General features: G+C 36.5%; 1 protein-coding gene across 2 annotated transcripts in view; it reads left to right on the forward strand.

Annotated features, from left to right (window-relative positions):
- CDH12 (cadherin 12) overlaps window positions 1-16,865 on the forward strand; it is a 382,326-nt gene that overhangs the window by 235,748 nt on the left and 129,713 nt on the right. The gene's annotated exons all lie outside the window — the stretch shown is intronic.

Here is a 16,865-nt window from a genome sequence, read left to right on the forward strand (position 1 = left end):
GGAGAATTATCCTCCAGCTGAGATACGTAAACTCTCCTTTATAACCTCTCTATAGATAGGTATGTATCTCTTCTTAGCTGTGCTTTGTACAGCCCAGCCTGGCTGAAACACCTTTTCATCTGCCTATCAAAGTCATGACATTCACAGGTCACAGGCAAGTTGAAGAGCCAGTCTGTATAATTTTTCTGTCTTCTGAATACGTTTCTTGTTGCTCTTTCTTAAAAATTAAAACAGTGCCTTTCAAGGGCTTCAGTAGAGAGGGAGTGTATCAGATTTTTGAGGGGGAGGATAATCAGCATTTCTAAGGTTCTATCATGTGTATGAACAAAACATGTTTTTATTTGTAGAATGAAGAGAGGTCTTCAGATTCTCCCATGGTTTTGTCTTCTAAAATACAGATTCCATTGCACATGCATCTCACACTTAAACGTGAATTTGTGTAGGTTTATCTTTACAAGGGTAAAGATTAGAGTTTTTACTGAAAAAAATCCCAAGGAATCCCATATTCCATGGTCAGTTCCATGGTGCTGATAGTAAGGGAGTTATACAAGCCCCAAAATTGTAACCAGGGGTCCACAGTACTAACCCAGTTGAATACAAAATAGATCCTTATGGAAGTCAGAAATGCTACACTGCTACTAGCTGCAGCTGGTATATCAAATGAGGAAGAAAGTAAATTACTGTTTCTCCCGGTACCAGCTGTCCCAGTAATGAAAACCCCACTACTTAAAAGTGCTGTTTAAAACAAACTAATTTTAAGATTATTTTTATTTCATGGGAGATTGGTGTTATAATGTTTTGTTAATCATTCTGAATAAGACCAGTCTCACTAGGTCATTAAGTTAATGAACAAATTAGCAAAGAAATCTTGACTTATTTATGAATTTCAAAATCTTTGGCAGGGGTGTCTCAATAATTTTATCAATTTTAAAAGAATATTTATAGAATATTTAGTATCCAGTTGAATTCTTACAAAAGAACATCATCCTGCTAAGGCTATAAGTGTGCTGGAACATAGTTTATTCATGATTTCATAGCATGAAATTTCATTGTGACAGGTGTCTGGCATCCTGCAACTCCAATTCATGCTTCCTGTAAATGTATCATTAAAATGAAAAATATGCACTTTTAAGGTACACATATAGTAAATCAAAACCTCACTTTTACTTAAATATTTTCTTTTGTCTGTGCTAGATGATTTTGCAAAGCATATTTTGCAGCACTCAAAACAAGGCCAGCTGGATGCCAGTGAGGGATGAATCTATTCTGAAAACTTAAAAAGGTCCACTACAAGTGAATGCTGTATTCTTTTCATACCCCTAAGCCAGCCTCTCAAAAGACTTAGTTTTAGAGTAAAGGATGTAGCTTTAAATTGGATCTCATAGCAGCTCAACAAGAATGGCTATTTCCCCGTGCAGGTGTGGAAGGTGAGGGTAGGAGGGGAAGGTCTGTGCATAAAGCCTTTTTTCTTTTTCTATTCTTATTGAGTCAAACTCCCCATTGATCCTTTAATCGAACAAGCTCTATGGGGTATATGGCTGGTACAAATAGACCTGTGCCTTGCTGTGCATATGGGTTTTGGCAGTTGCGTGTTATTCCCTATACATAAATAAAGTGCAATACTACAGAGTACAGCCGTGTATGTCTTTCTACGGGTGGCTTGCACACTGTGTTTTCAGAGGCTGCACTTGCTACATTCATCTAGTCAAACACTATGATCATTGTCTAGAAGGTAGATCTTGCCTCCTGAATGAGATAGGAAAATATAGCTGTAAGCAATACTTACAAAGCAACACTCTTGTAAGGCAGTTTTTACTGCACTGAATCTATACAGTACAGCTGTGCAGAAGATAAATCGTTGTCAGATGTCCTTGAAAGAAATTAGATTTTCAAACAAATAACTTTGCAATGAAAAGAAATATTTTAATAATAAATTTTTAAATAGAATTATAAACACTAGTTTTCCACAGATTCAGTAACTTGTATATCTAGAGTATTTTTCTCTCAAAAAAAGATAAGCAACAGAGATAACTACTGTTTTCCGGCTTACTCATTTTTGGGAAATTAATTAGTAAGTGTAATAACCTGTTCATTCTTTGATTTGGTTTGTGCAAAAACACTCTGTGTGTATATTACCTTCCTGAATGAATTGGGTTCTTTCAGTAATTGACTTACTGTCCTATGTAAATTGGACTACATTATCCTTTATTGTTAAATTTAGTTCAATTTATGGTGCAAATATTGCTAGAGTAAGAGTTTCATTAACAAACAGATGCTAATTAGTTTAGGATTAACTGATCTAATTCTAAATAAGTACCAGTGTTCTGTGATCTCATTAACAAATATGTAGTTTCTACACATATGTCTTTCAGGTATAGTTGAAATTTATCTGTCACCAGATTGTATGTTCTCTTAAAGTGCCTTATTCACAGTAGACATTCTTTGTTATTGAGTAAAAATAATTGTCAGAACAAAGTAGAAATTTATTCTTTAAAGACTTGTTTACATTGTCTATTTAGAGAGGGACAAACATGTTTCTCAATCCTGGTTTCTATATTTGGAGCAAGTGTCATGAGATGATAAACTTGAGAACGGTGTTGCAAATCCATGAAAATTTAAGGGCAGACAGCAAAGGAAATGATGTCAGTTGCTTGGACCTTCTCCAGCCAATTACATTTATTATTATTTAATAGCTAAATGTGTTGTTATGTTGTCCTGGTTGGGGCTGGACTCGACCTCCTGTTGGTTTGGCAGCGGGAGGAGTGCTGCAGCACACTGAGACCCCAGGGGCTCTCCAGGCCCCAGAGCCCTTGCCTGGGGGCGGGGGTGGGGGGAGCACAGCTGGAGGGCTGGGCCCGGATTGGCCGATAGTCCAGGTCATGTGACACTGTGCTCACTATATAAAGGCAGGAGAGGGCCAGGAGGGGCTCTCACTTCTGGGAGTGTGGCTGTGGGGCCTTTGTGTTCAGGATCGCCAGCCGGAAGCAAGCGAGAGGTGAGCAGCTGTATTGTCCATTACCCGTTGATACTGCTGTCACTGTATTATTCTGTCACTGTTATTAAACTGTTTTTATCTCAACCTGCTAGTCTCCCTTTGCCCCTCCGATTCCCTCCTCATTCCCAAGTTGGGGGAGGGTGTGTGAGCAACTGCGTGGCGTTTAGCTGCTGACCAGGCTCAAACCATGACAGATGTTCAAAAAGTCCATGTGCAAATAATTTATCACACCAAAGGAATATTTTTTAGGAAAATTGCTTAAAAAATGCTTCCCTTTGTAAATGTGACTTCCTTGATCATAATTAGCAGCTACTGCAAATCCACGTGAATTTAGTTATCAATAACTGCAGTATTTGTCACTGAAAGAAGCCTTACTTCTGTGGACATTAATAGAAGACTAATACCCCATCATATAACAAGTAACTCCTTCACCAGTGGAAGTATTTCACATTTTTTTCTGTCTAACTGAAGCTTTATTGTTAAAATTGAAAAACATTATTTCATCGAGTTTATCCCTTCTCTTGAATCTTGAAGCAATAAAATAGTATTATTGGAGGTTCTGGAAAATCATAGTGGGATAGGAAAAGGGAGGGAGGTTAAGGAGAGAGAGATGGTGAATGATTTCCACAGAAGAAAAGGAAGGACTTTTGTTGTTTCTGTTTAGAGATCTTCAGTTTGTTAAAAGTGGAAAGAAAATTTACCTAAGTGTTTGAATTTAAACAAAAGAAAATGTTTATTTTCACTCTGCAGGAGAGTATCCTGCTAGTACTCTGCAGGAGAGTACTCTGCTAGTACTTGCAAGGTCCTAATTATTATTGAATAAAATTGGAGACAATGGGAGTTACGCCATTAACTTTCTCGAGGCCAAGATTTAAGCTTTATGGACACAGTTAGGCTTCCCTGGAGCCTGGAGAGATTTTGCCCTTGTAAATTATTTTCCCCAGGACTTCAGAAAGAACCATATTCAGAAGGATTAGAAAAAATTAACACCTCTGTTGTTTCATTGAGCAGCTCTATCAGAAAAGGGATGGAGTGTAAACTCACCCAAACACAGCTCTTCTACCTTGCTTCCTGCTTCTTCACTCTTCCAAGGTCTCTGTAACAATAACCTTGTCACACTCTGTCTCTGGGGTAAAATGACTTTATGCTCCGCTCTTTCTTCTCCATCCATTATAGCAGCAGCAGAGGTGGCTGTTCTTTCATCTCTTCAGTATAAAATATAAGTACAGCCACAGCTATAGAAAAAAAATCTTACCACAGCCATACAATCATTTCTATTCCAAATTATAAAACTCTAATTTCTTTATCTATTATACTGTATTCTCTGCTGATTCTTAAGAACAGTTTTCTTTATCTATTAAAATCATGAGTAAATCTTGCAAGTAAATGCTATAGCTAGAATGTAACTTCATGTAAACTCAACACATTTTTTAAAAAATTGCATTGGGACAATCCAGCAGAGACAATTACCGTTCAGATTTATTATTAAACTGCTCCATTTGAGCAGAAATTATTTAAGCTTGAGCTGTGGAAGATATTTTTCTTTTGCTTGTTAGAACATAGATGCGACATTTTTATTAAAAAAAAAAAGGCATACCAATATTCTTACACAGTGCAGCTTAATGATGCGTGAAATATGAATGTATACATAACTTACAATATATACAGAATTTTTGTGATTTGATTCAGTTTTGCATAGGTCCATATAAATGTTGCATGTTTTTAGTAATCCAAGCCTGAAGAACAAATTCCATCTGACACTTATACCTGTGTCTTAAGAACCTACTTTTCTTCCATCCAAAGGCTGATTAATTAAATGACTCTACTGAATGAGAAATTTTTCTTACTTTTGCAAAACTGCCAAAAATTTTTCTGTAAGTCAAGCTAGAAGAAAGTGCAAACTATGTAGTGTGTCACTTATCTGTATTGTACCAATTTACTTGTTTTATTTATTATATTCTCTAACTTACTACGTTTTAGTATCATGAATGCCACCTCATACATTCTATTGAAGTGATTGGTACTATTCCTGAAGACCCTAATTATGTTTGAGTAAAAAATTGTAGATACGACCCCTTCCTTATTATTTCTAAAACTCTGAAATTGGAAATACAGTTCATATTCCTGTCAGCTATATTGATAAAGTATTTTTGTTTCTAAGGGAGCTTGAAAGTATTAAAACCTTTTTCTCAGGTAGGCCTTCTCCCTCTGCCATTATGCCCTGGCTTCCACCACTGATTTTAGTTGTCATTCTGAATATGAAATGGTGTCATGTTACAGTACAGACATCACAATGCAGGAGGTGACCCACAAGCAGGCCTGCAAGGTGTACACTCCTTAAGTACTTTCATTCTTCTTCCTCTAGAGTGCCCACATTTACTCAGCCACCTGAAAAACATGTTTCTGCTCTTCTTTCTGTAGTAGCTCTTCATTAATCTCATTCTCTTTTTAACTTGTTGAACCTACTTACATTGAGGCCAAAAAATTGCGGAGCCGCGGACGAACGACACGCCGAGATGGGTTCAGTGTGGGTGATAGAGCATCAATCAACGTGTGTGTTTATTGGTCCAGGGTACATATATTTATACAGACAATGATAATTATTATGCCTACTAGTCACTAGCTGATTGGCTTAAGCTCTAAAGGTCGTATTCGCACGGTCCACCTACTTGCAGTTAGCTTACAGCCCAAGCTTCTCATAACACTAAGTTTCTCATGCTACTATTTCTGATTCCTGCTGACTTGTTTTCAATACACGACAGTACCGTAACACAGTGTTTCTCAGACCACCGTTATCATAACACTAGGTTTCTCAGACCACTATTCCTAATTCCCCTTAACCTGTTTTCGACACACCACGGTACACAGGGCTGAAGCGTCCTTGACATTCCTCCTGTATCAGCAGCTGCGAGCAGCTGCAGGCAAACCCTAGTGAGGCTCAGCATCAGCAGCTAGAGCAGGCTCTGATCATACAATTGCTCGGTGGGCTCAGGACCCTTGTCTCTGAGCCATTCTCCAACAATTCCCCCTTTTTCTTTTTGTATGAGCAGAGCCTGCGCCAACGTTCGTTCAAAGATTTTCTTAATACATGACAAGGCACAACTTAGGCATGCAGGCTTACAATCTACTGGCTAAAGGCACAGGACCCTTGTCTCTGAGCCATTCTCCAACAAAAAATTTCATAAGTTGCTACTGTGCTGATAAGTAATCACTGCTTATATTTTACCAATTTCTTGTTGGTCCTTGAGGCAAAGAATATAAATTGATCAGACCAGAAACGAGCTTCAGCAAATAGTTTTCAAAAGCGGAGGGACTGCTGTTTATTACATTATTGTTTAAATTATGCCTAGACCACAATCAGTGTTGTAGGAAATTTGTTTCAGCTGTAACAAATGCATAGCAAGTAACAGTTTCATACCCAAAGAATATTTAACCTGAAACTATTTTGAATGTTTCAGCAAAATGGAAGAAATGCATACAACACAACCCTTTCCTATGCTGCTTCTGAAATCAGAGGAAAAGCAACAGTTGCTGCATGAAAAGGCAATTTCATTAATACAGCCTTTAAAAATACTGTTCTGAGGAAATCTTGCAGCTGGAACATGGTTCACATTACTGTGCTTTCTTGGGTTTGAGACAGCACAGAAGTCTTTCAGCTTCTCTGCTGTACCTTCTATTCCTATATCTCATATACATTAAGCATTATTGATTCGTGACTGCTGAATTATTTGGATTTTACTTCATGTTGTATTGTGCTTGTTTGCCCGGGTTTTTGGGGCAACTTAAGTTAAGATAAAGAGATTTAAACAGAATATCTTTGGCATTTTTACTCATCAAATTCTGTGACTGTAAGTACCTTAAAATATCCCTCTAATAGATGTGTTAAAATTAGTATTTTTCACCTCTGTGATGAAAACTAAGATTTTTTTCGTATTAGAAAAGAGAAGTGGTCAAATAGTTTATGATAATATGACTTGTCACAATGATAGGCAGGTTGAGAAAGAATCTTTCTACTCTGTCATTCCCTACCTGTTCTAGTGTGTCATTATCAAACAAAAAGAGACACCTTAACTGACAGTGCTTTACAGCAAGTGTGATTTACAGAACAAGTTTTTTGTATTTAAGGTAACATTAAATTTAAATACACGTGGAAGAGAGTTTTTATATTCATTTGCAGTGCAGTCAGTAAAGAAATAAATTTGAAATAATGAAAAAAAAAAAAAAAAAAAAGCAAGGGAAAGATCAAAAACGGAGAAAGTTTAATCAGCACCAACAAAATTTAATAGGCTTTTGCTCCAAAACCTCCTAAGATCAAACTGGAATTGAAGAGCATACTGATAGAAATAAAAAATGAAATAGCAGAAGATTTATTTGCTACTAAAAGTTCCAATCAGTATAAAATTAAGCATAAGCTTTTTTAATTGGTTTAGAATCTTTGACCTCTCCAAATGCAATAGACTTATACCGATACTCTCAGCATAGGTTTCCAACAATGTGTTTACTCAAAAAGGAGACCCTACAGCTCTAATCTTTTTTTTTCACGTTCTAACTACAGGAACCTGTTCTTGATTTATGATAGTCCTCCTGTAAAAGGTACTTAAAAGTTGTGTACTTATCAGTGACTTTTTTTTAATGATTATTATTATCATATTTGCGATATACACACAGGTAAGATTTCAGCATAGGTAGACCAGTGGGTATCACAACGAGAGTTTGTATGGTGATCTGTGTCCTCTCATGTCTCAGCGTGTCAGAGAACTGTGGCTTCTTAAAGTAAGGTAAACCTAGTTTAGGGAGTCTTATGGAGGGTGTGCTTCTAGGAACTACACTGAGTTTTTGATTTTACAGAGAAGCTATCTCTGGTTGTTTTGCAGAGCTGAGTCAGGGAGCCAGGATCAGGCTTGGGATTCACTTTGTGTGTGGCCAGGTGCACCATTACTAAGCCTATGGAGGTCAGCTAACCACTAACCAGAGTTTTCTGTGTTAGAGACTGGTTAATGGTAGGAGATAACTGGCTTCATGACTACTATGCCTTTAGATGTTTATGACTACATAATTGGAGATACATTTCTTCTCCTAGTTGTCATTGTGATGTGGAAATACATGCTGCGCCACAGCTACTGAACCTTATACAGGTTACTGCCTCCTCAAAAGAGCAACTCCAGGAGGAACTCTCAGTTTTCCATTAATAATTTCAGAAGAGTCAGGCTTGCAAAAGCCAGCTATTTGCTGCTTTGTCTAGATGGGACACTGTGATATAAAGAAGTTCAAGGAAATTCAATCAGCTCCAGACATTTGAGGTGAAGTGAATGCTACCAAGGGAAAGAGTGGGAAGCTGCTCAGAGCCATGATCTGTTCTGGCAGTAGATGTCATTCCATAGCCTCAATTTGCCATGGTAGCTGTTAACAGACAGCTGTCTTTTTGTCTGTCACTTCAGAAGCAGAATGCATGAAGTACACTCTTCCCTATGACATTCATAACTAATCCTGCAGCCTACACAAAGGCATTCCCACTAGCACCAGTAGGAAAATTCCTGTAAGAGAAAAAAAAGGTCATGCAACTGAGTAGCTGTAGCTATAGTTTCCGTGGAAAATGAAATCTCACAGAAACAAATGTCCATAATGTCATGAGCCATTATTAGATGAGATGAGGAATCTCGTGTATTGATCATGTTGGATTTGGTATTCAGGCATGTGTCCTCTGATGCTAATGGTATTTCCCATGTGAAACCCAAGTAGATAACATGAGGAGTAAGGAAAATAAACCATGATTTTCTACCTTGTACCTTAAGACATCTATAGAGTGTAATTCTACAGAAAATGGATCACATTCACACACCCTTGAAAGAAACCGGATATTGTCATTTCACTTCAAAAGCATAAACACCTTATTTTAGACTGAAAATATCTAACCTTGTCAACAGCTTAATTTCAGTGATAATTTGTAATACAGAGTTTCTGCTTCTTCTCAACTTTTTGAACAGTGGTTATCTGGTGATCTTCAGAGAGACTGTCTTCATAAATATAATTAGGCAGTCATTAGAAATTATAAGCTCTCCTCTAACAGGTGTCTTAAAAATTTTGTTATACTTACAGCATGTTTCATGTAAAGGCTTCCTAAGTCTCTAATATTTATTATAATTATTCATACAGCATAATTCATATTTTCAAGCATTGATCTTTTATATATGTTGTAGTAGGGATACATCAGGGAACATAGTGCAAAATAATATATTTCTGTCAGTATGTGTTATCCAGAGAGATGCAAGTCTTTGATATTCTTACAGTGATTCCGGTTTCAAAAAGGAAATGCTACAATCATACATACTACCTAAAAAGAGCACCACCCCTCTATACTTACCATTTTTAATTAATTACAGCAACGCCATTGGATGTTTTTCAGATCTTGCACAATGAAAGAGCAAGAAAGGAAAATTTTATTGTGATGTTGTCTTCATTTAGTTTTCAGAATTAAAAAATAACATTTCCCTGAAAAGGAGTACAAGTATCTGCTGCTGAAAGCTGTGATGATTTTTCCCCAGATCCCTGTTTGTGGCAAATTCCCTTCCCTCATTTCTCAGTTTCAGGCATCAACATTATGCCCACACTTAGACACTGGAACTCCAGCCAGGCACTGGTACAGAGGAAGTGCCAGTGCTTTCACGGGTGTAAATCAAACCAGATCCACTGGTGCTGACTGAAATGCATTCATTTGTAACAGGTGATGTCTTGCACAGACTCCTCTGAACCAAAAGAGAGTATACCATAGACTTCAAGTGCACAGTAGTGAAAAGAAAGGAGTAGGCCACATTTATACCCTGCTCTGTTCCTGTTAAATACATTGAAAAATTCTGAAATTATAAGAATATAATGAGATGGTGAAATCATTTTCCACAGAGATGTCATCAGCAGCTGCATGCTTCATTGTTGCTGGTATTATTTTGACAGGATGTATAAAATTGCATTGGAAAATGGAGAAAGTGGAAATTAATACATTTCCTCAGATTTTGTCTTCTGTTGTCTAACAGCCAATACTAGAATATGTTGTTGAAACTTGTGATTATATTGTTACTTTACGATGGTAATACCTAGAGGCCTCAGCAGATTCATGGTCCCACCAGCTGTTACCATCAGAACATTTGTCTCAAACGGAATTCAACATAACTGTGGACTTAAGCCTACCAACGTACATATACATAGAGCACATTGTAACATGGGGTAATGAGTTCAGTAAGAATAATTTAATAAAGAAATTACTTCCGATATTGATTCTTACATTACACTTTGAGAGAGGACCAGGACACAGTGTTTCTGTATACATCAACCCAAGCTGAAATGGTGATGTAAAAGACATCATCAGAAATGATGATGCAACTTGTAACTTAGTACATAATTACTTGTATAATCACATTACACTGGGATATTATTGATAGATTTTTAATCTTGCAATATTTTACTGGTGCATATTTTTTTTTTATTTAGCGTTATTTTTTCTTTCTATGGGCAATTGCATTTCATGAAAGAAAAATATATTTATTTTGGATGCGTTTTTGCAAGTGTTATTACTGAATTCTGCATAATGCAACAAAAATATTCTTATAGAGCAGAATTAAAAAAATAACAAACCCTGACTCCTCAACTCAGTGTTGTTGACAGGGATGAGGATTAATTTGAACTGACCTGATCTGGTACTGTGTTTTATTCCTTGCTAATGACTTATTTGCCACCATACTACTAGCTAGCAACCACACTTATATTTAGAAAAGTTTGGTCTGACTTAGTATGCTTAAACTAAATCACTGTGACAAAAGATAATGTTTTATTTAATTGGATAATCAGTGTTTTAATTATATAAAGGTCAGCTTTATTTGTCAAACAGGACTCACTAGAACAAGAGTAGAAAAATCTTTTTATTTAATTCTCTTGAATAAGAAAGCATTCTAATCTAATTTGGACAGTTTACTAAAAATGTTTCAAAATACAGAACCATGTTGTCTTCTACAATTTTTATAAAAATTACACAGAAGGATGCCCATTCTTGGAAGTAGATATTTTACTAAACATAAGAAAAGAAGCCATAGCAATACATACCTAAGAATATTAATCTTAGGATAAGATATGCACAGCTGGCTAGTTCAAATAATATTTTTTTTAGCCTTGGTATATTTTTAATATATTTTTTTTTATATATATATATGAATCCTTTAATTGGCAGTTTTAGTTATTGTTTAAAATTCTCATACCACTAAGAAAGTCTGGTCATGGATGAGGGTCTCTTGTAAAAGCCCTGTACAAAGACACCCCTTCCTATTGCAAATAATTTTCAGTCTTAAAACAAAACCAAATGTCTTCCAAATGTCCTTAAAAAAACCCATAATTCTATTCATTTTTTGTTCACCTTTCTTTTATCTCATCATTTTGTGGTTGGACTCAATGATCTTAAAGGTCTTTTCCAACCTAAATGACTCTACGATTCTATGATTTTATTTGCTGCTATTGCTGCTATTTCCCCTATTTTGTGGATTGTTGTTCACCTGAACCATTTTGTAGTAGTGTCTTAACTCCTCCCACCACAAGCTTTAGTCTGCAGTCTTGCCTGATTAATGCATGTTAACTATTCAGAAGATGCCCTAGGTAATCCAAATTTTTAGGATCAAGAAACATTTGCACTGAGTGTGTTGTGAGCAGATTTTGCCTTGTCTCTAAACGTCCTCTGGAGGGGTGTGTGTGTGGGGCGGTGTGTGTGATAGAGAGTGGAGGAAAGAGAAAATATTTGATTGTATTAGATTAGCAGCAATTCTATTGTTGTTTTTATTACTCTGTTTGCTGGATTAAAGTCTCTGACAACTCCCCCACCCTGCTTTTATGTTGGGAAAATTTTCGACCTCTGTGTATTTTTAGAGGGAAGAAAAAAAATGTATTTGTATAAAAGCAGTACATTAGAATCTAATGATCAGTTTTTAAAAGGAACAGTGTAATCTGTGTGGATCATAGAGCTCTTGCCAATAGAAAACATGTGTAGACTAATCTTTTAAAAGGACAATGTTCCAAATAGAAAGTCTTCATAGGTGTTTAGTATCAAAGGTTTCTTTAGGTTCATTTACCCCTCCTCTCCTGTAGTGGGTATCCCTGTTCCCACACACAGACTTTTGAAGTAGAGGATCAACAAAATAGCTCTGCTTGTATCTATGCTTTCCATACAACAATGATCTTTTTTCCTTTCCTCAGTTCAGGACATCATTCTGTGTTTGCAGTCTTAGGTAATACTGGAGTCAGTTGGCTATTTTGACTTCTCGGACAGTTTTCATTGCACATCTTACCCAAGAAAGGGAGGGGGAGGAGCTGGTGGCTACAGAAGAAATGGAGATACATGGAGTTAGATACAGGCAGAGAAAATAATGGAACAAGGTCCTAAAATGTAGTACTTAATGAAAGAATATATAAAGATACAGATGTGGGATGGATAACTAGTACCATTGTACATACAAGGAAGTGTTAATATCTTGGAATATTTAGTAATGTTTTCAGTCCAGATATGCACTGCAATATCGCATTTAAATTGATGTACTAGCAATATTTTTTTTTCAGCCTGTGAAATTGGCAATGGAATAAGAGCACGAATCTCGGAATATAGCACTGTTGTGGTTTGAGCCTGGTTGGCAGCCAAAAGTCAGGCAGCCGCCCACCCCCCACACCCTGCCACCTGTGTATGGGGGAGGGAATTGGAGGGGCAAAGGGAGACTCGCAGGTTGAGACAGAAACAGTCCAACAATGGTAATGAAATGAAAACAGTGACAGCAATAGACAATGTAAACAGGCAGTGCACAATGCAATTGCTCACCACTCTCTGACCAATAACCAGCCTGTTCCCAGCTAGCGATCCCGAGATACCAAGATCCTGCAATCACAGTCCCGGAAGCAAGAGAGCCCCCCTTCCTGACCACCCCTCCTCTATATAGTGAGCATGACGTTACATGATATGGAATATTTCACTGGCCAGTTTGGTCTGGTGCTCTGTCCATGCTCTCTCCCTGATTCTTGTGCCCTTGCACATGGGCAGGACATGGGGAGTTGGAGAGTCCTTGAAGTCTCAGCATCAGCTGAAAACATCACTGTGCTATCAGCATTCTTCTCATACCAAACCCCATGCTGAATCCAAAAGACAGCACTATTCTAGTTACCAAAAAGAAACATTAACTCTATTCCAGCTCAAACCAGGACAAACAGAGAATGAATATATTGGTTATGGGATGTTAAACATTCCTTAACATTGAAAACTTTTTTACTTCCTCCTCTTCTATTTTTCTACCTTTTTTAAATTGTATATGGATGGGAAATTCATAAAGGGAACCAGTCATTTCATACAACAACTTTTTAATGTCTGTATTGTTGTGAAATTAAGATCACAGCAATCCTAGTGAATGTGCCATAGTCATTGCTCTTGCATTCTCTGTGAGGGTATGGCAATTACTTCATTTTAAGGCTAGACTATCTTGCAATTTAAGTTTCTTTTACTTCTGATTTCTTTATCTATGTCTGTGAATTTACAAATTTAACTTTCCAAATCACTGTAAGTTTATTAATGCAAGTCATTTAAGTGTTAAAGAGAAGCTGAACAGCTGAGGAACAGATGGATAGGATACTGAGGAGCAAATCAGCATCAGGCAACAAATACTTCTGATCCATACTGCTGCCATGTTGAATTTAGCTAGGAGTATACAGCAATTCTTGAAGTATGTTAGCTAGTGCATTTCTTGATCTTCCACCTGTTTTCATATGTAATATCAAATAATTTGTGCAGTTGTATGAATTCTTGAAGTGACACGGAGTGTATAACACTGAGTTATTGAAGCAGTAAGGTCTTAATCTATTGCTAAAATACAAATAATCATACTGCTTGCTAGGAATTGGACATAACTGCCTGAAGAACTGAATAATTTCTCCCAGATGTGCTTGTAGTGATTTGTTACCAACTTTTTTATCCTCTTGGAAGCAAAGTTGCTTTCAGCTAGTTATAAACTGAAGCAGATTGCTAGATCACATGGACTTGTAGACTGACTCAGTCTGGCATCTGGTATTGGATATGATTCAAGAACACTGTCACAGTTTCTGCATAGATTTATGAAATGTATTTCACAATAGTCTCCATCTTATTAGTCATACTTGATTTTTTTTTTTATCAGTCATTTCCTTTACCATATATGTTATTGTTTGCACACATTAACAAGAATTATGGGATGATATGTCTTTATCTGCCATCACAGAAAAATATTTATGATTTTCTGCACTAACAGAATTTGCTGCAAGAAGTCATTAGTTTTACACTCGGGACAGATTTGCCCACATATCTTACACTAAACTCTGTTACTTAGGGAGTGAGAATAACAGTGCAGATTTGAGCACAAGTAGAAATTAATCGCTTGCGTTTCCAAACTTCTGTGACATTTTTATTATTCAGGATTTACAGAGAAAGCATAACAGTAAGAAAAATCCATGTGTATACAATCTTTTGTACCACCTTGTTGCAGTAAATTCAAGTAATTCTGAAATATAAACACATTGAGGGGGGGATTAGGTAAGATTTGAGCACTTCTTTTGCCCTGTAGTTTTGCTCAAATAGCAGAAGAGCAAGAATTAGAAGATAATTATAAGAAAGAAGGAAAAATGGGATACAAAACTGAAACTACTGCTGGACACAGCGTCAGAAAAACTAGTCTCTCACAAATCTTATGTATGTTTTTCAGCACAAAAAGTAAATGTCTTTTCTTCCAGTGCAATACAGCTTGTAACACATAAATCAGAGATACACTGGCAAGCACTTATTCTTTAGCCTAAGCTGATTTCTGGAAAATTTCAGGCATTGAAAGTCAGGATTATTTTCTAGTGTTGTGCAGGTCCATCTAATGCAAATTCCTTTCTCTCCATCTTTGCATCTGATTCTCACTATTGTGTGCCTTTCACTTTTGGAGAATTTAGTTCATTTTAAATTAAATCAATCAGCTGTTCCCCTACAGTAATTAGACACTCTGTAATGTTGAACTTCCCCATAAATTGTGTAGCTCAATGTTGGTTACAAATAAACATACATTTGCCCTTTGTCCACAAATGGTATCTAAGAAGCCTATATCGAAATTGTCAGATTAGCATGATTTGATGAATAAATACAGGGTGACAGATCCCAGCCAGTGCAAAGCAATACAACTCTGAATGTATCATTGGAATGGTTCCTAGGTTATACTAGCTGAGTGGTATTTGTGAAGCACAGTAAACACATCTATAAACTGTAGAATTGCTAATTCTTCCAGTCATAAAGCTTTTTCACTCCAATACATTTGAAAAAAGCTATACTTCTGCTTGCCTTTTTATTTCACTCTTCCCTTCTTTTAGGAGTCCTTGTTTTGTTTTTTTCTTGTTATACTTTATACTTTTTCCCCAACTAGGGGAAGCCACTATAATTATTTATGTCTAGCATAATCCAAGTGCCCAGATAACACATGCAATACAGTCTGATTTGTTACTAGTTGAACATCAACCCTTCAGCTGGCAAGCAGAAAGACACTCAACCATCTCAGCTTTAGTGCCAAATCTGACGACAGGAGATGGGAACAGAGACAATATTCTTGGCACGCTTCCCTATTTATGAATCCCTGCTTCAAAACCACATTGTTTTGCTTTGTGATGTTCTTAGTTTCGGGAATATGGAACAAGGTAGACCTCACAATAAAGATGAGACATATTTTATTTAATACAGGGACACAAGTGAGAAAATGGTGTGGTTCCCTCTATAAAGTTCTAACATATTTTCTTTCAGCTTTCTCATCATCATCTTGATTTTTTTTTTTTTTTTCCCCTCCATGTGTGTCCATAAACCTCTATATGATAATGGAAGAAAAATACTAAATTCTAACCGAGCAAGGTATAATGGAACAGCAGGAAGCTTGTGAGCCACTTAGATGAAAATGATGAGGAAGAAATAGACATTAATTATCTCAGGCTGCATTATCTTTTCATTTTGCAAGCAAGGAAATATTTAACACCCCAGGAGGAACAGAATTAACTTCCTTTGAATCTTTCCACAGTGAACCAGTGCTCAAGAAGCAAAATGCTTTACTTTGGACTGGAGAAATAATTTAAAATTGCATGCAGGGGGCAGCTAGATGAAAGATCATAATCTAGTATATTCACTGAGCAGGAATGATGAGATGAAAAAGTAGACAAAGAAGATACTATGTTCATGTTCACTCTGTTCCACAAACCATGACCTCTTCCACAGTCACAAGGACCTATTTTCAATTTCAAGGCAATAGCTATAAATGTTAATAATTGCCTTTACCTCTTTCTCTGTAGCCTAGCTTCTTGCCCCATTACCAAAACCATTTAGCTTCTCAGTCATTCATTTTCTACATAATCTCCTTTCATGTCCCATGTTTCCTCTATTGTGTTTCACCTTGGGCAGTACATCATGTAAATAATGCCTATATCCATAATCGCTTTACTATACTGCTTAAGGGAATTCACTCTTGAAAACCCCATTCCAACCTGTGTTCATTATAGTAGAACTCTTTAGTCCTTATTAGATGGGACAAGTGGGTGAATATTTTAAAAGCTATTTCAGCATCGATGATGTAACCTTGAGTATCTATTCAAAACTTTTATATGTATTTAAAGGATGAGCATGAAACAGATAAAAGCATCTGAAAAAGAAGTTCATCATGCTGTATTTTGATTTCAAAAATTCCTGCATTTGAAATAGTGTTTAAGGCCATATTATAGTTGTATAGACACTGATCAAATGGGCAAAACCGTCCAAGAACTTGTATTCAAGTATTTTTTTTTTTAATTTGAAAGAGAGATTTTACATAGATAGTCT

Source organism: Tyto alba, unplaced genomic scaffold (assembly GCF_018691265.1).
Source record: "Tyto alba isolate M040663 unplaced genomic scaffold, T.alba_DEE_v4.0 Super-Scaffold_48, whole genome shotgun sequence".
Classification (NCBI taxonomy): domain Eukaryota; kingdom Metazoa; phylum Chordata; class Aves; order Strigiformes; family Tytonidae; genus Tyto; species Tyto alba.